At 38.9% G+C, this 24,639-nt stretch overlaps 1 long non-coding RNA gene across 1 annotated transcript in view; it reads left to right on the top strand.

Annotated features, from left to right (window-relative positions):
* Nucleotides 1-259: 259 nt before the first annotated feature.
* The window catches only part of LOC123586161, a 56,865-nt gene continuing 32,485 nt past the window's right edge, over nt 260-24,639 (top strand). The window contains exon 1 of the long non-coding RNA XR_006706642.1: nt 260-412. This is a non-coding gene — a long non-coding RNA (uncharacterized LOC123586161). The remainder of the gene's footprint in view (nt 413-24,639) is intronic.

Genomic DNA, 24,639 nt, shown 5'->3' on the forward strand with positions numbered 1-24,639 from the left:
ACTTTTCTAGAGGCTGGTGTGAGACTTTGGCTTGCTTTTGCATGAATTTCTTGAGGTCTTATATCTTCTAGTGGAGATTTCTATCTCTCAGATGTCTGTCTACACGATCACATACTCACAAGGTAGAGTAGTTTTCTCGAAAGTGTCAAATATCTTAGAAAGGGTAACCCAAAGGATAAATTTTATTTATTTCACAAAGATGTAATGAGCACCTATTATGCTCTGAAAACTACTAAATTCTGGGTGTTTGTTGGTGAACAAATGAGACTTGATCTCTGTTGTCATGGAGACAACAAAGCTGGTGATGGTAATAGCTGAGGCTGCCCTGGCTTGTCTCTATGTCTAGAAGGTCTTTCCAACATAGCAACTTTAGCACAGCCAGCCTTCTCTCATGGCAGCTCAGGCTCCAAAGGTATGCGTCCTAAGAAAGTCAGCTTTATATGACTGGACTTGGCAGTCACATTGGCAGTCTCACATCTGCCTCGCTCTAATGTTAGGAGTGAGTCACTAAGTCCAGCCCATATATAAAGAGTGGGGGTTTAGATTTCATCTGTTGAAGAGATGAATGTCAAAGAAGTGAAGATAAGGTTTACAACCCACACAATAGCTTAGAAAAAGAGGAGAATGCAGCTCTCTGGGAGTCCAAGGAAGACGTGGTTTAAGATTTCCTTTTCAAGGCTTTTATTTTGGCAATCTAGTCTTCACACTCTTCTTTCTGACCTTCTCGTTGGTGGTTTTGTAGAGAAATTGATTTGTAGCAAACGACCTGTGTTACCTACTTTAATCCATGACTGATTATGTAAAAAGAAAGAGAGTAACATTTGCTTTCAAGAAAAGTCAGTCTGAGGCAGAAGTAATTCAATTTATGAATTTAATATTGGAAGCTACTGAGCCAGATCAGGGAGAGACAACTGTGCTTTGAAGATTGTTTGTCCTCAACTGAATCGACTTGGGGGGTGTCAATCATATTTTTTTTCAAAGCATTTTGATGAAAAGATAATGGAACCAAAGTAAAACATTTGATTATATGTCAGTGTGTGAGTGAGCACAACAGAACCAATCTTCAAGAGGTGCTTTGTGCTCTCACTGAACTGAACAAGCCAGAAAGAATGTTAGCTCTGAGTGGTTAAGAGTTGGAGGCAGTCAACAAATACTGCCGCCCACTCACCCCTCACCTCCACCCCGTTGTACAGACATTGGACAAGCCCAGGAGTCTCTTCCCCAAGTTCCACTGTGTCTAGTGCTCACCCTCCACCTCTGTTTATTGGTTTGTTTTTACTTTAAGGGCACACTGGAGCACTTTCAGTATGTTATTGACATGAAATAATCAGATAAGAGTCCAGAAAATGCTAGTGATTATGCTCTAGCGTCTTCTGTCTACCCTGATTCACTCCTCACCATTCGCCACTATGCCCTGTGTCCTGAGAAGCTCACGCTCTAGGATTACATGGACAGTTATGTTTGGTTTTGTTTTCTTGACTTATGGCTTCAGGAACAATGGTGGGGTTCTAAGGTGCAGAGCAGAGTAACACTGAGGTATTGTTTCCAACCTACACCCCCACACTGAGCTAAGGGCTGCCTGTATCCATTGACTGAAAGACAAAAGATCCTATTAGAGCCTTTTCACAGCCCTCCCTGCCTTAGGTTTCAGTAACCACTCTTTTCTGTTGACCCTTCAGACCTAGGAATGGGTCCTAGGTTGTCAATGTCATTATTTCAGAGATACTGCAATGTTACTTGGTGGTTTCTTTAGACTCCATCCTTACCTTTGAGAACAGTTCTTTATCAAACCCTCTTTAAATTGAGTAATTCGAGTATGGCTAGCATGACTTCCAATTTATTGCTTAAGTAACTAGATAGATACAGGTACCATTTCCTAAAATGAAGAAGACCAGAAGTTGGCTTTGGGATGTATTAAGTTTCTGATGTCCATAATACTTGATACGCAAACAGGAAGTTGAAATCAGAAGAGAAATCTGTGCTGAAGATAAAAAGTTCAGAGGAGCGCCTGGGTGGCTCAGTCCGTTAAGCATCTGACTCTTGATTTTGGCTCAGGTTGTGATCTTACTGGTTCATGAGATCGAGCCCCGTGCGTGGCTCTGCACTGTTAGTGCTTGAGATTCTCTCTTTCCCTCTCCCTCTTCCCCTCCCTCGCTCATGCTCTCGCTCTCTCAAAATAAATAAACCTAAAAGAATTTCAGAGATGACATATACATACTATATGCGAGAACCCTGTCTTACGCATTTGGATGGCAGTAGCCAAACCGAGTGGCAAGCACAGACAATAGGAGGGTTGCTGAGGTGCTGAATATCGCAAGGTAGACTGTAGGCACCAGACGTGCCACATCCAAGTCCCCGAGCAAAGGAAAGAAGAGTGCCACCACCCCAGTGAAGGCTGGTATGTGAAGTGGCCTGTGAGCTCTGATTCAGTTCTGGAGACTTCTGGGCCCTGGTACAAGACCTCTATGGGGCCCTTTACTCGGTCCAGCCTCTCAGCTGTGCCTGAGCTTTCTCTTGTTGGCCATCCTCCCTCCTACCTGCCCCTAATCCTCCCAGGCTTCTTTTCTGTAAACTTTCTCTTTCCCTGGCCCACTGCCCTGGACTTCCCTGTAGTCCCAGGGAAATCCTTTCCTTATTCTAGTTGATCCCCTTTACCTTTCTTTAGAACCCTCTTTTCTTCCCTTTATTACTTAATAGACTTCAAGGGACCATTAAACCCAGAGTACAAATCATTAGCCACTGAAAAACTCATTCTCCTTCCCAAAGCCTCCCTGGTGGGAAAATATTTGCATTCCATCCTTTAAGTTGTAACAAAGAAAGAGAAGAAAGGCAGAGACTCTGCCCCACTAAGCACCTTAAAGAATTTCCAGAAAAATGGAAGAAATTTTGCAATCTGATGGAAGGGAGTGGTTAGGAGGGAGAGGTAGGATGGAGACATGAAAATGTAAAGTTTGCAATGACATCGTAGCGTAAGTTAATCAGTGTATAAAAATCTACCTAAGGAGGAAACCAACAATCAGATATTGGAACACTAATTAAGAAGATTTTTAGGGAGAAGGAAATTTGGGATAGCAATTGAAGAAGAGGAAAAACAAGAATCATAAGAAGAGAAATCATATCTGGTGAGAAAAAAAGGAGTGTTCAAATGCACAAGCAGAAACAAGAAGACTGTATTTTGAATATCCAAGCATATTTTCTTTATGTGACTGGTGGTGAGGAGTAGAAGAACAAGCAATGAAGAGACTTCATTCATGAGACTGAGTTTTACATCTCTGACCCAGCATTTAAGATAAGCCAATAGAATGTTCTGCTCTTAGGTCAGTAGCTGTTGTGTAGATTGAATGAGGCTTTTAACTTCCTGGTGACTCCCTGCTGAGACCTGTAGGTGTAGAGAACTTTGATTCATCTGACTTCCTTCCTCAGGTATGAATGGAATACTGTGTCTCCCTAAGAGTAAAGGTGAGAAGGGGCGTCTGGGTGTCTCAGTGGGTTCAGCGTCCAACTTTGGCTCAGGTCGTGATCTCATGGTTCGTGGGTTTGAGTCCTGCATTGGGCTTTGTGCTGAAAGCTCGGAGCCTATAGCCTGCTTCAGATTCTGTGTCTCCCTCTCTCTCTGTCCCTCCCCAACTCATGCTCTGTCTCTCTCTCTCTAAAATAAATAAACGTGAAAAATATTTTTTAAAAAGATGACAAAACACAGAAATCCCTGGGTGAACCCCCAGACCTGAGGCATTCAATCAAGTTCAAGCCTAGTCGACAAGGAAAGAGTTCATTCTAACCTGAAAAGTAGCAGCCAGCAACAACTTCTGGAGCTTTAGTAAACTCACATACAGAGAACACATCTGTTAGAGAAGGATGAAGCTCTGACTTGGTGAGATTAACCAACAGTGTTCAGGGAAGGATAGGTCCGTGATTCAAGGTAGCCTATCTGGATTGGGAAGACTGTTGGACTGGGAATTGCATAGAAAGCTACTTTTCCCTGAAGATATTAATATTACATTTTATTTCTTAATTCTTTCAAATTGTAATTGCAAAATGTTATTTTATGCCTTCTGTTATGTCTTCATAAAACATAAGCATCTGTCAAATCAACAACAAGCTGAGGGAAGAAATACAATTGGACAAACTCTTTGTTTGAGTGAATTGACCTATGTTTGGATGATAGAATAAATGGGTGCAGTCAAAGAGAGGGATCTTGGAGTGACCTTGTGTTGATCTAGGCTTCTATGATTATCAGGAAAATACCACCAATGTTATTACCTTTGGAACTTGGGTTCTTATGTTTCCCCTTGTAAATAAGTCACCTAGAAAGTATTATGTTTTCTTTTAACTCAGAAATAAGAAAACAGCTTGAAGAAAACATTTTCCTTTGAAAATGTGGTACAAACTAATTTCTAGTTTCTCTGACTATTGAATTATATACATTAGCAAAGGAAACATGTACAGGAGAAATAAACCCATCTGTCTGTCAGGGAAAAATGGGAAAATGAGTAGAGGAGTTAATAAAAATACAAAAGAAAAATTACAAATACATTAAACTTAAAGTACCGTGCACTGCAAACATATTGAGTGACAGGTACACTGTTCCTTGACTACCAAAGTCAAATGTCCAAGGGCTACATGAGCTGGAGTACGTATCCCCAGTTGTTCTGGTTGTATTTAAAAAACGTACTAAGAATGATTAAATACATAATAATAAATAACCAAAATTGACTATACACTCCACAATATCCAAATGAAAAGTAATTAACTAGTTAATTTAAAACAGTAAATAAATAAGCTCATATGAAGGTATGCCAAGACTCAGAAAAATGAGCAGTGATGTTCTTAAGATATTCTTAGTAATTGCTATTCTTTATAGTATCATACATTTCTTTAATGTCGCTTGCATAAAAAGTATTTTCAAAATAATATTAAAAATCAATCAGAATGTGTCTCCAGTCATTGAATGAAGAATTAAAAAAAGAGAATCTAAAAAAAAAAATTAAAAACCCTGCTCACTAGAGGATCTGCATAGCTTGTCTTCTGTGTAGAGACTAGCAGTTGCTAGCGTTTAGTGGCTTTAGCGCAGAACATGATTTTCCAAGCGTGAACCAAAGACCACAAAAGCCATGAGACACTGCAACTAAAAATTGTTGCTCAAATCATTTGAGACAAATCTAGATTAAATCTACAATGTAATGTAAACAAATTTTGTGTGTTTGTTGTTAAGTATAGGTCATCATCAGTCTTTCCTAATATGCCATAGCACATCATCATATCTAAGAGGGGACAGTGCATTTCCTGACCATATTGAAACATGGGATTTTTTTTTCATAGACCTGTCAGTATTCTTTGGTATTATTTTTGTTTCACACAATGCCTCATAATCTTTCATGAAAAATACTTTGGGAGTTTTAGTGTGGAAACACTCTGCTGATCAGCAAAAGAACAACAGATAAATTGTATGCCAATGTATGATCCTGGAGTTTACTCTGCTGAAATCAAGACTCTGGCTCAAATATAGGAAAATTAAGAAAAAAAAAATTTTGCCAAATGCGCAGTGACTTTACCAGTCTTTGTGAGTGAAAAGAGAAGGTAAAGACTGAGGAGGAAAACTATAGGGAGGGAAGTTTAAAAGAGTGCTCCTATGGACGATTCCAGTCCTCTACTCTTAGCCTGTTCAGTGTAGTATCTCTGGTAAATGACCGGTGCTCAACTGTAGAAGATACAGATCCTCCCCCAAGGAGCTACTAACCTATTTATGGAGAAATGTAAGAGGTTCAGCAAATACATCCAGTGGGATGATTTAGTTAAATACAGGGTTCTGAGGAAGCAATTAGAGGGGGGTATAAACCAATCTTAGAACAGCTGTGAGTTGAGAGTTTGCTCAAGAAAAGGTTTTTTTCAAATAAGGAGTCATAAATTAAGCTGAATCCTGGAGGATGAGTATGAAGCAGCCAGAACAATCTTGAGAGTAGGAATGCTTCATGCAGAAGGATTTAAATACACATGCAAGTATAGGTAACTCAAAAAGGGCCCCAAAATTATTAAGAACCTTGTACTCAGGTAAATGGAAATATCCACAGATGTTGAGTGAAAGAAAAAGATCTTTCCTAAGAATTGGGGGGTTATATTTTAGTCCTAAAGTATCTATTGATGGGCTCTGATTTAGGTCATGAAAACCCCTGGAACCTTAGTTTTCCTGTCTCTATTGAGAGTTAACTGTAGGACTAGAGGCTCTAGAAAGTTGTTCTCAGCTTTAACAATGATATGAAATCAAACAATATTAATAGTTAATGCTGAATGAAGTTTACCAGGCACGATTGTTAACTCTTTGCATGTGGCAACCCTAGGAAACTGAGACCTAGAGAATTTAAGGACTTTCTCAAGGTTTCAGAGCTAGTAGGATAGACTTGGGATTCAAAATGCAGCAAGCTGATTTCAATATCTGCACTCTTAACAATAGGTCAAGTCGCTTCTCGATGTAGAAAATATAAGTAGGTAATATTGAAAATTATCAGATTTTATTATTTTTTTTCCTCTTTTTTCAAACTGTATAAATCCCATCTTTGTAGGAAAAGGGAACAACATAAGCAAACTGCTTTAAGCATATCATATTTGGTTCAAACTTTTCAAATATTGAAGAACTATGAGGTTAGATGATATCAAATAAACAGATAAGTAAATACATTTTAATCACTTAGAAAGAATGATGCTATGTGGTAATCCCAAGTCTATTATTTCCAGAGATTCACACTAACATTTCAGGTGGTTTCTATGTAAAAGTTGTGGAATTGGTAAGAGTTGCTAGAAACACTGGAACAAAGACAGAGAATGATAAGCAAGTCCCAAACCAACTTGTGATGTAAATGTTAAGGATAACCTACCCTGTGGCTTTAGTGCTATGCTGTCTTCCAGATGTCAAAGGACATCTTTAGAGAATCTAGTTAACACAGAACCCTTTGTCCTCAGTACCTAAGTCTCTATGCATGAGTTCCAAGATGGACAAGTATGTCTGAGAGTAATAACTCAACAGTTATGGTCAAATTGCATTATTTCTAAAACAAATATCACACAAATGGGTGAATATCTTTAACCAGTTTTTCCAAATATTTCTTTAAATTAACATTATTCTTGATTAAAGGTATTTGTATATACTTACATATATACACATACTTTTAATATATATACATATATATATAGTGTGTGTGTATACACTATATATAGCATGTGTATATACATATATATAGTATATGTGCATGTATTATATATGTCACATATTGTATATGTACTGTATGTGTGTACAAATCATATATTGTATATGAATATATATACTCTATATATTGAAGTGGTTAAATATATAAATAAAAACACCAAACAACACAAATAATGAACATTAGATTACCCACTCACCCGTGAGACTCACCCATCTTTCAAACAACATTTTTTTAACAATTTATAGCAATAAGAATATTTTTCTTTGCAAGAGAAGACATTTTTTTGAAGACTACATAGCAGGGTGAAAAAAACTTGAATGTTGAGTACTACACATTTTTTCCTTTCTTAGGGCAAGTTATTTCATTCCACTGTGCCTCAACTTTTTCGTCTCAAAAATGGAAACAATAATACCTATTTTTGCAAAATTGAAAGACTTTAAATGAAATCGTTAAGTGTGGCAAGGACACATAAATCTAGTAACATATTTTCTGCCACAGAAACAGCATTTAATTGAGTTATATTACCATTGACATTATCCTCACAATTATTAGAATTCATGCCCAAATCTCAAAGTCATCTATAAAATCTACATTTTGATTTTTAGTTATCTGATCATTAAAAAAAAAAAAAACGTCTACAAGAAAATCAGAAAAATTTGAAGCCAATACAATTTATCTAATTCTGTTAGACATCCACGTATATGGGCATACTATTCAGCACACAGAATTAATGCTGAGTATCCTGAACGGCGAAAAAAAAGAAATAAAAAAAACCCCTAGTTACAAAAAATGGAAAAAAAGAATAAGGATGTCGATAAGAGCCATTTGAGGATTTTCAGTTCACCACTGACAGTAAATATGTTGCAGCTTCTTTGTTCTAGATGAAATAAAATAGTCCCTATTGAGTAATGGAACTTAGTTTCTGTCTTGAAGGAATAATTACAGAATAATAATGGGATCACTAAGAAATTTATGAGATGTAGAAAAGTGTCTTTAGTATAATACCAAGATATGATGAAGTAAAGAAATTCAACAGTCCCATCTCATCAAAGCCACTTGAAAGTGTTAATGTCTTCCAAATGTCAAAACAACACGACAATTTAGTTAAAAAAGAGTCAAATTCCTTGAGTGTGTGTTAACAAAACACATGAAATATATGTTTAAAGAACTAAAGTTTTAAGTTTTAAACCAGTTTCTTTGAAGTCTTAAAAAGAATTTTAAAGCATGGCACCATTGTGTCCCTAGTGCCAGGGACAGCTTCACAGCCCCAAGACCAGGGCAATCACACAGGGTGCTGTGCTAAACCGGTCTTATCCTTGAAGTTGAATGCTTTGCAGTTGCCATATTAAAATGCCTAACAACTTTATCTTTGACTTTATTTGTGTTTTGTAAGTAAAGTCCTCTAGGACGATGGAATGTGCACCACAGGTGTGGAACTACCTCGTCCCTGGCTCCCTATCGTGGGTGCTCAGCTGCCAGGACTCCCATCCCTGGCACCCTGGGTGCTATTTAACCTGTCCCTTGATGCCCCTGCTCAATGATATTTGTTGCCTTCCACACCTGGTGGGCCCCTGCTGTGGGGATTAGGTGTATGGCCTCCTGTGTCTTAACACAGGGCCTGGTGGCAGCTGTCCCTGCCCACAGCTGGGAGCACCTTGGTACATTCATGGGTGACCACCAAAGCCCTTATCCATAGCTGAAGACATACCAAGAGTGCCCTGATACAGAAACTGTAACCCCCGTGGATTGTGGGCTCTGACACGACACTGCGGGAAGAGAAGGTGCCCAGGAAGTGGAGTATTTCTTGCCTAAGGGATTACAACATTAAATAGCAAATAAAATATACCAGGAGAGGTCAAAAAACAGAGTAAAAGAAAATAAAAGAGTTGACATTGTTCCCGCTTTTTGAATAGGAAGCTCCACATTTTCATTTTTCACTGGCACCCACAAATTATGTAACCAGCCCTACCTAGTGCCTAATGTGTCAGGCACAGAGCAAGCACCCAATATATTTCTTTTTTTTTTTTTTTTTGTATATATCCTTTATTTCTTTTTTTTTTTTTTATAATATATGAAATTTATTGTCAAATTGGTTTCCATAAAACACCCAGTGCTCATCCCAAAAGGTGCCCTCCTCAATACCCATCATCCACCCTCCCCTCCCTCCCACCCCCCATCAACCCTCAGTTTGTTCTCAGTTTTTAACAGTCTCCCATGCTTTGGCTCTCTCCCACTCTAACCTCTTTTTTTTTTTTTTTTTTTCTTTTTTCCTCCCCCTCCCCCATGGGTTCCTGTTAGGTTTCTCAGGATCCACATAAGAGTGAAACCATATGGTATCTGTCTTTCTCTGTATGGCTTATTTCACTTAGCATCACACTCTCCAGTTCCATCCACGTTGCTACAAAAGGCCATATTTCATTTTTTCTCATTGCCACGTAGTATTCCATTGTGTATATAAACCACAATTTCTTTATCCATTCATCAATTGATGGACATTTAGGCTCTTTCCATAATTTGGCTATGGTTGAGAGTGCTGCTATGAACATTGGGGTACAAGTGCCCCTATGCATCAGTACTCCTGTATCCCTTGGATAAATTCCTAGCAGTGCTATTGCTGGGTCATAGGGTAGGTCTATTTTTAATTTTCTGAGGAACCTCCACACTGCTTTCCAGAGCGGCTGCACCAATTTGCATTCCCACCAACAGTGCAAGAGGGTTCCCGTTTCTCCACATCCTCGCCAGCATCTATAGTCTCCTGATTTGTTCATTTTGGCCACTCTGACTGGCGTGAGGTGATACCTGAGTGTGGTTTTGATTTGTATTTCCCTGATAAGGAGCGACGCTGAACATCTTTTCATGTGCCTGTTGGCCATCCGGATGTCTTCTTTAGAGAAGTGTCTATTCATGTTTTCTGCCCATTTCTTCACTGGGTTATTTGTTTTTCGGGGGTGGAGTTTGGTGAGCTCTTTATAGATTCTGGATACTAGCCCTTTGTCCGATATGTCATTTGCAAATATCTTTTCCCATTCCGTTGGTTGCCTTTTAGTTTTGTTGGTTGTTTCCTTTGCTGTGCAGAAGCTTTTTATCTTCATAAGGTCCCAGTAATTCACTTTTGCTTTTAGTTCACTTGCCTTTGGGGATGTGTCGAGTAAGAGATTGCTACGGCTGAGGTCAGAGAGGTCTTTTCCTGCTTTCTTTTTTTTTTTTTTTTTTTTTTTTTAATTTTTTTTAACGTTTTATTTCTTTTTGAGACAGAGAGAGACAGAGCATGAATGGGGGAGGGGCAGAGAGAGAGGGAGACGCAGAATCGGAAACAGGCTCCAGGCTCTGAGCCATCAGCCCAGAGCCCGACGCGGGGCTCAAACTCACGGACCGCGAGATTGTGACCTGAGCTGAAGTCAGACGCTTAACCGACCGAGCCACCCAGGCGCCCCTCCTGCTTTCTCCTCTAAGGTTTTGATGGTTTCCTGTCTCACATTCAGGTCCTTTATCCATTTTGAGTTTATTTTTGTGAATGGTGTGAGAAAGTGGTCTAGTTTCAACCTTCTGCATGTTGCTGTCCAGTTCTCCCAGCACCATTTGTTAAAGAGACTGTCTTTTTTCCATTGGATGTTCTTTCCTGCTTTGTCAAAGATGAGTTGGCCATACGTTTGTGGGTCTAGTTCTGGGGTTTCTATTCTATTCCATTGGTCTATGTGTCTGTTTTTGTGCCAATACCATGCTGTCTTGATAATGACAGCTTTGTAGTAGAGGCTAAAGTCTGGGATTGTGATGCCTCCTGCTTTGGTCTTCTTCTTCAAAATTCCTTTGGCTATTCGGGGCCTTTTGTGGTTCCATATGAATTTTAGGATTGCTTGTTCTAGTTTCGAGAAGAATGCTGGTGCAATTTTGATTGGGATTGCATTGAATGTGTAGATAGCTTTGGGTAGTATTGACATTTTGACAATATTTATTTTTCCAATCCATGAGCAGGGAATGTCTTTCCATTTCTTTAAATCTTCTTCAATTTCCTTCGTAAGCTTTCTATAGTTTTCAGCATACAGATCCTTTACATCTTTGGTTAGATTTATTCCTAGGTATTTTATGCTTCTTGGTGCAATTGTGAATGGGATCAGTTTCTTTATTTGTCTTTCTGTTGCTTCATTGTTAGTGTATAAGAATGCAACTGATTTCTGTACATTGATTTTGTATCCTGCGACTTTGCTGAATTCATGTATCAATTCTAGCAAACTTTTGGTGGAGTCTATCGGATTTTCCATGTATAATATCATGTCATCTGCAAAAAGCGAAAGCTTGACTTCATCTTTGCCAATTTGGATGCCTTTGATTTCCTTTTGTTGTCTGATTGCTGATGCTAGAACTTCCAGCACTATGTTAAACAACAGCGGTGAGAGTGGGCATCCCTGTCGTGTTCCTGATCTCAGGGAAAAAGCTCTCAGTTTTTCCCCGTTGAGGATGATGTTAGCTGTGGGCTTTTCATAAATGGCTTTTATGATCTTTAAGTATGTTCCTTCTATCCCGACTTTCTCAAGGGTTTTTATTAAGAAAGGGTGCTGGATTTTGTCAAAGGCCTTTTCTGCATCGATTGACAGGATCATATGGTTCTTCTCTTTTTTTTTGTTAATGTGATGTATCACGTTGATTGATTTGCGAATGTTGAACCAGCCCTGCATCCCAGGAATGAATCCCACTTGATCATGGTGAATAATTCTTTTTATATGCCGTTGAATTGGATTTGCTAGTATCTTATTGAGAATTTTTGCATCCATATTCATCAGGGATATTGGCCGGTAGTTCTCTTTTTTAACTGGGTCTCTGTCTGGTTTAGGAATCAAAGTAATACTGGCTTCATAGAATGAGTCTGGAAGTTTTCCTTCCCTTTCTATTTCTTGGAATAGCTTGAGAAGGATAGGTATTATCTCTGCTTTAAACGTCTGGTAGAACTCCCCTGGGAAGCCATCTGGTCCTGGACTCTTATTTGTTGGGAGATTTTTGATAACCGATTCAATTTCTTCGCTGGTTATGGGTCTGTTCAAGCTTTCTATTTCCTCCTGATTGAGTTTTGGAAGAGTGTGGGTGTTCAGGAATTTGTCCATTTCTTCCAGGTTGTCCAATTTGTTGGCATATAATTTTTCATAGTATTCCCTGATAATTGTTTGTATCTCTGAGGGATTGGTTGTAATAATTCCATTTTCATTCATGATTTTATCTATTTGGGTTATCTCCCTTTTCTTTTTGAGAAGCCTGGCTAGAGGTTTGTCAATTTTGTTTATTTTTTCAAAAAACCAACTCTTGGTTTCGTTGATCTGCTCTACAGTTTTTTTAGACTCTATATTGTTTATTTCTGCTCTGATCTTTATTATTTCTCTTCTTCTGCTGGGTTTAGGCTGCCTTTGCTGTTCTGCTTCTATTTCCTTTAGGTGTGCTGTTAGATTTTGTATTTGGGATTTTTCTTGTTTCTTGAGATAGGCCTGGATTGCAATGTATTTTCCTCTCAGGACTGCCTTTGCCGCGTCCCAAAGCGTTTGGATTGTTGTATTTTCATTTTCGTTTGTTTCCATATATTTTTTAATTTCTTCTCTAATTGCCTGGTTGACCCACTCATTCGTTAGTAGGGTGTTCTTTAACCTCCATGCTCTTGGAGGTTTTCCAGACTTTTTTCTGTGGTTGATTTCAAGCTTCATAGCATTGTGGTCTGAAAGTATGCATGGTATAATTTCAATTCTGGTAAACTTATGAAGGGCTGTTTTGTGACCCAGTATATGATCTATCTTCGAGAATGTTCCATGTGCACTCGAGAAGAAAGTATATTCTGTTGCTTTGGGATGCAGAGTTCTAAATATATCTGTCAAGTCCATCTGATCCAATGTCTCATTCAGGGCCCTTGTTTCTTTATTGAGCGTGTGTCTAGATGATCTATCCATTTCTGTAAGTGGGGTGTTAAAGTCCCCTGCAATGAGCACATTCTTATCAATAAGGTTGCTTATGTTTATGAGTAGCTGTTTTATATATTTGGGGGCTCCGGTATTCGGCGCATAGACATTTATAATTGTTAGCTCTTCCTGATGGATAGACCCTGTAACTATTATATAATGTCCTTCTTCATGTCTTGTTACAGCCTTTAATTTAAAGTCTAGTTTGTCTGATATAAGTATGGCTACTCCAGCTTTCTTTTGGCTTCCAGTAGCATGATAAATAGTTCTCCATCCCCTCACTCTCAATCTAAAGGTGTCCTCAGGTCTAAAATGAGTCTCTTGTAGACAGCAAATAGATGGGTCTTGTTTTTTTATCCATTCTGATACCCTATGTCTTTTGGTTGGCGCATTTAATCCATTTACATTCAGTGTTATTATAGAAAGATACGGGTTTAGAGTCATTGTGATGTCTGTATGTTTTATGCTTGTAGTGATGTCTCTGGTACTTTGTCTCACAGGGTCCCCCTTAGGATCTCTTGTAGGGCTGGTTTAGTGGTGACAAATTCCTTCAATTTTTGTTTGTTTGGGAAGACCTTTATCTCTCCTTCTATTCTAAATGACAGACTTGCTGGATAAAGGATTCTCGGCTGCATATTTTTTCTGTCTAGCACACTGAAAATCTCGTGCCAATTCTTTCTGGCCTGCCAAGTTTCAAAAGAGAGATCAGTCACGAGTCTTATAGGTCTCCCTTTATATGTGAGGGCACGTTTACCCCTTGCTGCTTTCAGAATTTTCTCTTTATCCTTGTATTTTGCCAGTTTCACTATGATATGTCGTGCAGAAGATCGATTCAAGTTACGTCTGAAGGGAGTTCTCTGTGCCTCTTGGATTTCAATGGCTTTTTCCTTCCCCAGTTCAGGGAAGTTCTCAGCTATTATTTCTTCAAGTACCCCTTCAGCACCTTTCCCTCTCTCTTCCTCCTCTGGGATACCAATTATGCGTATATTATTTCTTTTTAGTGTATCACTTAGTTCTCTAATTTCCCCCTCATACTCCTGGATTTTTTTATCTCTCTTCTTCTCAGCTTCCTCTTTTTCCATAACTTTATCTTCTAGTTCACCTATTCTCTCCTCTGCCTCTTCAATCCGAGGTGTGGTGGTTTCCATTTTGTTTTGCATTTCATTTAAAGCGTTTTTCAGCTCCTCGTGACTGTTCCTTAGTCCCTTGATCTCTGTAGCAAGGGATTCTCTGCTGTCCTGTATACTGTTTTCAAGCCCGGCAATTAATTTTATGACTATTATTCTAAATTCACTTTCTGTTATATTATTTAAATCCTTTTTGATCAGCTCATTAGCTGTTGTTATTTCCTGGAGATTCTTCTGAGGGGAATTCTTCCGCTTGGTCATTTTGGATAGTCCCTGGCGTGGTGAGGACCTGCAGGGCACTTCCCCTGTGCTGTGGTGTATAACTGGAGTTGGTGGGCGGGGCCGCAGTCCGACCTGATGTCTGCCCCCAGCCCACCGCTGGGGCCACAGTCAAACTGGTGTGTGCCTTCTCTTCCCCTCTCCTAGGGGCGGGATTCACTGTGGGGTGGCGTGGCCCGTCTGGGCTACTTGCACACTGCCAGGCTTGTGATGCTGGGGATCTGGCGTATTAGCTGGGGTGGGTAGGCAAGGTGCACAGGGGCAGGAGGGGCAGGCTTAGGTCGCTTCTCCTTAGGTGATCCACTTCAGGAGGGGCCCTGTGGCAGCGGGAGGGAGTCAGATCCGCTGCCGGAGGTTTGGCTCCGCAGAAGCACAGAGTTGGGTGTTTGCGCGGAGCGAGCAAGTTCCCTGGCAGGAACTGGTTCTCTTTGGGATTTTGGCTGAGGGATGGGCGGGGGAGATGGCGCTGGCGAGCGCCTTTGTTCCCCACCAAAATGAGCTCTGTCGTCCGGGGGGCTCAGCAGCTCTCCCTCCCTTTGTCCTCCAGCCTTCCCGCTTTCTGAGCAGAGCTGTTAACTTATGACCTCCCAGACGCTAAGTCGCGCTTGCTGTCAGAACACAGTCCGTCAGGCCCCTCCGCTTTTGCCCGCCAGACTCCGGGGCTCTGCTTGGCCGGCGAGCCGCCCCTCCGCCCCGGCTCCCTCCCGCCAGTCCGTGGAGCGCGCACCGCCTCGCCGCCCTTCCTACCCTCTTCCGTGGGCCTCTCGTCTGCGCTTGGCTCCGGCGACTCCGTTCTGCTAATCCTCTGGCAGTTTTCTGGGTTATTTAGGCAGGTGTAGGTGGAATCTAATTGATCAGCAGGACGCGCGGTGAGCCCAGCGTCCTCCTACGCTGCCATCTTCCCCCAATATATTTCTTCAATGGATGTTGAATGCAACTTTCATTGAAGAGAGTGTCACTTTCAGTCTTGACAATTTCACTTATCAGGTAGTGAGAGGTCACTTTAGAGTTCACCTTCAAGGAGAATGTATTCTGTTACACACAAAGAGTAGAGAGTAATAGTAGTGTCCCATTTTTGGAGGATGAGAGAAACTTGTTAGAGTTCTTATTCTTGTCCTTGTAGTAGCTATAGAAAAATGAAACAAAACAAAAACACAACACCAAGACTCAAGACCACACTATGCCTACATCTAGCACCTTTTACTCTTGTTTCATTGTGAGAGTAATACTCTTAAGGAGTCCAACTATGGATCTCAAAGCACATTCTCTTCAAATAATTCCAGCGATTCTCCTAATTTATGGAGCTCAAAGCATCTTTTCTTGAAATAATTCCAGGTTTATCTTCATTCTAAGCTCGTCTTTTGTATAAGATTTCCTTTGGAGGGAAAAAATTTTGAAAAAAAAGCTTCACATTACCAGAAGAGACCTCTTTAAACAATTAAATCTTCTTGTGGGAAGATGAAGTAAACATAATTTTCTCTATTCCTTTTGCTAATTACAACTAAAAACTATGGGAATATATAAAACAAACCAAAGAGGACTGTGAAAGTTGGCAAATGACATGGCAGAGCAGCCAGGGCCCTCAGGACCTGAGGAATGACATGGCAGTAAGTTTTCTGGGTTTTCTTTTTGCCTCAGAGGAGGAACTGAAGAATCTGGCAACCCAGAAATGCCAACAGGTACAAACACAAAAAAGTCCCAGGTAAAGCTTACTTTCTCTAGCCAAAAGAAAGGGGCAGCTGGCCAAGATAAAAACTTTTTTAAACAGTAACTAGTCTACTCCAGCCAAACATTACAGGAAAAACAAAAAGTGACCCCCACCCCCATCTATGCCAGCAAAGGCTAAGTGGGGATTCTAGACTTCCATGCTCATGAGGTTCTAATGAGGTGCTCCAAACCTGTGCCAGAACATTATCAGAAAAGGCTTAAGTAGGGAGCCAGGACTTTGATTTATCTGGTCGTAGCACCTCCTTTATCACCTCCAGTGTCATTGGGGACAAAATAGGAATCCTGAACTTCCACCCTCATCCAACATTAATAAGAAATACCCAAACCCCCCACCAGTGACGGGGTGTCAGAGGAAGCCCGGTGAAAGTTCACCTTCACCATCACTAAGCAGTAATGAGACCATCCCACTGAGGTACCAGTGGAAACCATGCACTAAGTACGATTTCTTCTTTGATGCTGGTAACTCTAAAATTTAATATATATTTTTTTGTTTAAACATTGTATGTAGAGGTAATTGAAGAGTTACATGTAACTGTAAGGAACGATACTGAGAGCTCCTCCATAACCATGCCCCTCTTGCTCCCGATAACATTTTGCAATACTATCTCACAATATGACAACCAAAATATTGACATTGACACAATCTAGATACAGAACATTTCCATCACAAGGATCACTCAGATCGCCCTTCTAGAGCCACATTCTCTTCCCTCCAGCCCTTGTCCCTTTCTTAGCTCCAACCAACAATGTTTTTCATTCCTAGCATTTTGCCTTTCAAGAATGTTACATAATTCAAATCATACAGTATTTAACCTTTTGGGACTTCAATGGATCCCACCATTGCCCAAAAGTAATGAGCCCCCCTACCTTGGGTGTCAACATAAGCCAAGTGGCAGTAATGGGGTGGCACCCCCTTCCTGCAAGAGCAGAGTCATAGAAGTCCAGCTAAAACAGACAATCAAAATAAGATCGAAAGTCTCATATTATAATATAACAATGTCCAGTTTTCAATAGAGACTTACTTGCCAAACTAAGAACTAGAAAGATCTAAAAGTACATGCAAAAAGATAATGAATAGATGCCAACACTGAGACACCAGACATCTTAGAATGATGTCATCAAGATTTTGAAGCAGCTGTGATAAAAATGTTTCAGTGAAGAATTAAAAACAAGCTTGAAACAAATAAAAAACTACAAAACCTCAGCAAAGACACAGAAAACTTCAGCAAATAATCGAAGATATAAAGAAAAGCCAAATAGATATTTCAGAACTGAAAAATATAATAACCAAGATAAAAAGTGCAATAGATGGGCCAAAAGCAGAATGTATGTAGGGGACAGAGGAAAAAATCCATGCAATGGAAAATGAAACAATACATATTACCCAATCTAAGCAACAATGAGAATATAGACTAAAAAATAAAAATAATCAGTGCTCCAGAAACTTGTGGATTACAACAATAGGTATGCCATTCATATCATCAGAGTCTCATAAGGGAAGAAGAGTTAGGGTGGGGCAGAAAAAATACTCAAAGGAATGGTAGCTGAAATTATTTCACAAATTTGTGAAATTGGCAAGTGACATAAATCTACATATTTAAGAAGCCCAACAAATCCTAAAGAGGATTAACCCCACAATATTCATGATAGGACACATCAGTTTTATACTTCTGAGAATTAAGAACAAGGAAAAAAATTAAAAGCAACTAGAGAAGAGGACACCTTACATATCAGTTTCGAATAAGAGTATCATTCATCAGAAACCATGGAGACCATAAGAAAATGGCACAGTATATTTCAAGTGCTGAAAAGAGAAGAACTGTCAAACTAAAACCATATACCCAGTGAAAATATCTTTTAGCAATTAAAGGGAAATGAAGCCATTCTGAAATGAAGGAAAACCAAGAGAATTTGTGGCCAGCAGATGTCTTCTAAAGAATGCTTGAAGGAAGTTCTCTAAACAGAAGAGAAATGATAAAAAAAAAAGAAAGGGGAGAAAAGTGAACTTCGAGAAAACAAGAAGGAAGAAAGAGCATGACAAAACTATGAGTAAACTCAATTTGCTTTCCTTCTCTTGAAGTTTTAAAATTATGTTTGATAGTTGACATAAGCGTTATAATATTGTCTACTATGGTTCTAAATATATTTAGTATATATAGTATATATATACTATATATTTAGTATATATAGTATATATACCATATATATAGTATAATATTGTCTACTATGGTTCTAAATACAGGAACTATTTAAGGAAACCACATTGTAAACAGAACAGGGTAAAGGGAGGTAACGTTTCTATGTTTCACTTGAACTGGTAAAATTATAACACCAGTAGACTGTAAATCGTGTAAATATAATTTACTACCTAGAGAATACTAAAACTACATGTACAGAAATAAAATAAAAAACAGGAAGGCTAAATCAAAATGAAATTCTAATAAACACATCGGTAATGCACAGGAATGGAAAAAGAAAGTGAGAGGAGTCAGTCTATCTGATTTCCAGACTTCTAATCATGACTGTGTGATTTTTGTGGAGAGAAAGATACATGAGTCAATGGAACAGAAGAGAAGGCACAGAAATATACCCAAACAAATGTGCCCAAATGAATTTTGGAGGAAAGGCCATTCAGTGCAGGAAAGATAGCCTTTTTTTTTTTTTTTTTTTTTTTTTTTTAAATTTTTTTTTTTCAACGTTTATTTATTTTTGGGACAGAGAGAGACAGAGCATGAACGGGGGAGGGGCAGAGAGAGAGGGAGACACAGAATCGGAAACAGGCTCCAGGCTCTGAGCCATCAGCCCAGAGCCCGACGCGGGGCTCGAACTCACGGACCGCGAGATCGTGACCTGGCTGAAGTCGGACGCTTAACCGACTGCGCCACCCAGGCGCCCCAAGATAGCCTTTTTAATGTATGAAACTGGAGTGACTGGGCAGCAGTAGAGAAAAATGAACCTCAATGTAACTTGCACATCTTAGGCGAAAATTCTCTCATTATGGACTGCAGACTTGCATGTAAAACACAAAGCAGTAAAAGTTTTAGAAAACAGAAACAGAAAATTTGGGGGATCTGGTCCTAGGCAAAGAATTCTTAGACTTGACACCAAGAACACGATGCTTCGAAGAAAAAAAATGATAAAATAGAATTCATCCACATTAAAAACATTTGCCATGCAAAATACCCTGTTAAGAGAATTAAGAGACAAACTGCACAGTCGGAGAAAATAATTACAAATCACATATCTGATAAAGGACTAGAATCTAGAATATATAAAGAACTCTCTATTTCTGCAATAGGAAATACCAAACAATACAATTAAAGCATGGATAAAACATTTAAAAAGATAATTTTCTGAGAAACATATGGACAGGGATAAGTGCACAAAAGAGTGTTCACATCATTGACCATTAGGAAAATGCAAATTAAAACTACACATAGCTACCATTACACATCTATCAGAAATAGTGCCGGCAAGGATGCAGAGAAAATGGATTACTCATATTTTACTGGTGGGAATGTAAAATGGTACAGTTACTCCAGAAACCATTTGGCGAGTTCTTTAAAAACTACACATGTAGCTAAATACAAAGCCAGGATTTATTCTCCTGGATTTTTATACCAGAGAAATGAAGACTCTTACACACAGAAATCCATAGTCAAAGTTATAGTGGTTTTATTATAATAGCCCCAAACTGGAAACAACCCAAATAATCTTTCAACAGGTTAATGGTTAAAGTTTGGTACATCTATACCATGGGGTACTACTTAGCTATAGAAAGGATTGAGGTACTGATACATGCATCAAATTGGATGAATCTCTACACAATTATCCTAACAGAAAAAAAAAAAAAAAAAAAAGAAAATCCAGTCCCAAAAGGTTAAATACTGTATGATTTGAATTATGTAACATTCTTGAAAGGCAAAATGCTAGGAATGAAAAACATTGTTGGTTGGAGCTAAGAAAGGGACAAGGGCTGGAAGGAAGAGAATGTGGCTATAGAAGGGCAATCTGAGTGATCCTTGTGATGGAAATGTTCTGTATCTAGATTGTGTCAATGTCAATATTCTGGTTGTCATATTGTGAGATAGTATTGCAAAATGTTATCGGGAGCAAGAGGGGCATGGTTATGGAGGAGCTCTCAGTATTGTTCCTTACAGTTACATGTAACTCTTCAATTACCTCTACATACAATGTTTAAACAAAAAAAAATATATTAAATTTTAGAGTTACCAGCATCAAAGAAGAAATCGTACTTAGTGCATTAAATAGATTATGCTTTTCAACAAGTAGGTTCATTAATATCTCAAGAATTTTAAAACATAAGACCTTACCACCTATGATTTTATAAGACCTTTCTTTTCTGTCTTCAAGTGCTTCTAATAGACTCTAATGAAATCTGGAGTAAAATGATTCAGAAACGCCTTGATATAAAATTACAAATGATTATTTACTATTTCCTAGCAAAGCAAAGAAACTAGAAAGCTTTGGTTCAATCAAAATCATTGCAAAATTGCCACAAATTAAAATACAGTGAAGATGAGAGTGATAAGCAAACCTAGAAGAGGAATTTATTGAGCACTCTGCTCCAGTCATGAAAGTGTTAATGTACATTTCTAAAAATGCCAGTTCACATGTTTGTGTACTTCCCAAAGACCTTCATGTTCTAGTATTTTAATATATGCCTTGGGTGTTTATTAATAGGCACTTTGGAAAATCATTCAGGCCACTGGCTTTCTTCCTTTTAGTGCTGGGAAATAGTAATTTACTAAATAGCAACTCATTAATGTGAAAGAGTTAATGGAAAAACTGTGTTATGCATTTTGATAATCTACTTCAATAAATATAACCGCATAATGATGATTATTTAGAAATATAAGTTGCAACAGTAAATCTAAATAAAGGCATTATTTATAAAGCTGGGGCCAGTCATATTTTCCTGCATATTGGTAGGATAAAAGTTAATTTTTTTTGTCTTTGTTATTCTAGATTGTTGGGAATCTGGAATTAAAGACAAAAAAGAAATGATTTCTGGGGAAGTCCAGAGAAAAGAACTGGGACTCAGGGTGATTATGGCATGTCTTTATCCTTGAAATTGTTATGGGTATTATCAAGCGATCTATATTTCCTCTCCTTTTACTGCACTCAGAGGGCAAAGCATTCCCATCATCACTATGTTGGTGAGCGTCCTCTGCTTTTTCTGTATCACAGTTTCCCAGTGAGAAAGAACATGGCAAGGCTCAGGGGTGAGGGACACATCCTATAAGCCCACTCCTCTCCTTTCATTTCCTGAAGCCAATCTGAATGAAAACCTGGAGAGAAGAGGAGGAAGAGGAGCTGCTCAAAAGAGATGATGGGAGAAAGGAAGTGACGTGAGAAGAATGGTCACCCAAAGCATCCTGGGATGAAAATGAAGACATTGAAGAATCGTCATTTTCGTTGTCATCACTGTTATACTGTAAATCTGAGAGCTTAGATGGAGGGGGTATGTGTGCTTTTACATAGTGGTTTAGAAAAGATCCATCATTAGTTTAATGTCCCTGTTCCTCATTGGATTTTTAATTCTCTTTATTCCTGAGCACTAAAAAGATTCATAAACAAAAACCAGACAAAGCAAAGCAAACAAAAAAAAGCTCCTTGTACGTGAAATGGTGAATTCTAGTTATTTTGTGAATTTGTTCAGTTATTATCGTCATGGGACAGCTATATATTCGCATTCATCTTTTTCCTAAATACGTATTATTTAATTGAATATTCACTGATCTACCTAATTTACCACGTTGAAAAATATTTATTTATTTTGAGAAAAAGAGAGAGAGAGTGAGAGCTGAGGAGAGGCAAAGAGAGAGGCAGGGAAAGTGAGGATCCCAAGCAGGCTCCATGCTGTCAGCACAGAGCTGACACAGGGCTTGAACTCACAAACTGTGAGATCAGGACCTGAACTGAGATCGAGTTGGATGCTCAATCAGTTGAGCTACCCAGGTGCCCCTAATTTACCACTTTTTAAAAGCACTTTCTGTACTTCTTGTTTGTAGTTTTGAAGACTGAAATCTTAGAAAATGCTTCTGACGAGACTATATTTCAAGGTGGTAGAAGTTACCATTGGTTGATAACCATGACTGATCATTGGTCAATAACTGTGGATGAGCCATGGGTTGATTTGTCCTTGATAATGAGGTCTTAGCCCCTATGATAGTCATTTCTATCTCATGTGGGGTTTAGAATAGCATCAAATTTTCCTCTGATGCTCTGTGGACTGCTCTCATCTACTTGCTAAAAAAATGTGCCAGTCCCAGCCTAATGATGCCTAACTTGTAGCATTATTCATGAGACTAGTACCTAAAAAGATACTCTATTTGGATATATGATGCTTCACAGAGACTGGATCTCCAAAGCCTGCACTCCACTTGCCCCTAGGATTGAAGGAAACTGGTGGGGGTATTCTGCAAGGGAGGAAATAATGTACTTGCTTCCCCAAAGAGTCTTTGAGAAGGTAGAAAGGTCTGGCGGGGAATTACAGCTCTATGTGCATAATCTGCTTTTTTGCCTCTCCCTCAAAAGGGACCTAGGCTATAGTCCATGCCATACGTATACCAGATCCACTCTTCTTCTTCCGTTTGCACCCTGCTCTCAGTGCCAGGAGGCTGGACCTAGTGAACTGCATCAACTGGCTCCCCAGCAACTGGGGAGTCTTAGCGAGAGAAGGAGAGAGAGAGTGAAGGAAGGGCACGTATTCCCTTGGCTCTCTACTTAAGAGGTTGCCTCAGACCCATGGGGTTTCTTGATGGAAGGTCACTTCTCTCCAGTACTCCTTTTGTACATTTCAGCAATTCCTCCTCCCACGCACCATCCCTGGGAACCACGGGTGATACCATCCCACCACTCTTAGCCCCAGGGCCCTCAGCTATTCCTTGGGCTTTCCCTATAATGTACAAACACACTTTTGTGAATAGTCCTTTTGAAAATAGATCCTCCTTGAGTTATGATAATTTGTATGTGTTATCCATTTCCTGTTGAAATCCTGGTTGATAAATATAGTCAATAATGAATAGTTTATTAAATGTTTGCTCTTCTAAGAGATTTATGGGTATAAATCCTCCTATGAGGACAAATCAGGAAGTGCTATTATTATCCCCATTTTACAGCTGAGGAGAGATTCAACCATATGCCCAAGGTGCACAACAAGAGGGCGGTGGGATGTGATGTGCACCAAAGTATTCTGTCTCCGGAGCGTGGGCTCTGCACAAATACCCATTCAATGAATGAGTGCAGCTAGAAAGGCATGAGCTTCACTCTTCCTTCAGAAGTACTGGGTGTGATAATTTACATTTTTAGCTAATTTAATCTATAAAGAGTTACTTCATTTTAATTTGCATTTTGTTGATTAATAATGAATATTTATTTCCGTATGTTATCCCTAGCTACTTGTCCTCAAAAGAGATTGTCTTTTTGTGGTCTTTGAGTATTTATCTACTGAGATCATCGAGTAGTTATCCTATTTTATGAGCTCTTTATATAATCAAATTTCCCAGGTATATACATATTAATTTTTATATTTTTTGACACAATATTACATTTTTATTGTAATTCTATTCATTTAGAAAAGATGATTTTATTACTTAAGAAAGACATGGTCATTGAAATATATTTATTAAATACATAGAAGTAAAATAAATAAGGTAAAACTCCTTTAGAAACATGCCAATCAGAGATAACTGTTGTTCCCAATTTGAGCTATTTTCACGTAGGCTTCATTTAATGTTTGTAAATGATGTTTTACAATATATGCTGTTTTGAAACTTTTAAATTTAAAACGCTGTGAATATCTTTGCATTTCTTCATATCTTTGCGTATGGTATCTGATTTTATTTCCATGTATAACATTTGTAGTTAAAATAAAATGCAGGCTCACTGTAAAATATTCAACTAATAAAAGCTTTCCCTCTGTCATCACTGCCCATACGCTCCATGGGGAGATGCTTACAGCAACTTGTTGTCCAGTCTCAGGATCCCTTTTTATGTAGATACAAACATACATACATGCGTCATCACATGGGCACGTGGCTGGTTTAATCAGTCTTCTAGTTTTGAATATGTATGTTGTTTCCAGATTTTTGCTGTTACATTGGAACCCAAGACTCAATAGCTAACATACACAAAGGCATATAGACACTATCTTTGAGATAGAACTGACCAAACAAACCATAAATTTTTGTGGGGTACTAAAGTCAGACTGCATTTTCTTCCAGGACTCCTCAAAGAGAAAATGGTAATGAACCACATCTTACAACATATTAATAATAAACAGCAATTTGCTTCAAAGGGGGGGGGGGCAGAGATTTCCTTTTATAAAAGGTATGATGCTTTATAAAA

This window comes from Leopardus geoffroyi, chromosome C3 (genome assembly GCF_018350155.1).
Source record: "Leopardus geoffroyi isolate Oge1 chromosome C3, O.geoffroyi_Oge1_pat1.0, whole genome shotgun sequence".
In the NCBI taxonomy this organism is placed as follows: domain Eukaryota; kingdom Metazoa; phylum Chordata; class Mammalia; order Carnivora; family Felidae; genus Leopardus; species Leopardus geoffroyi.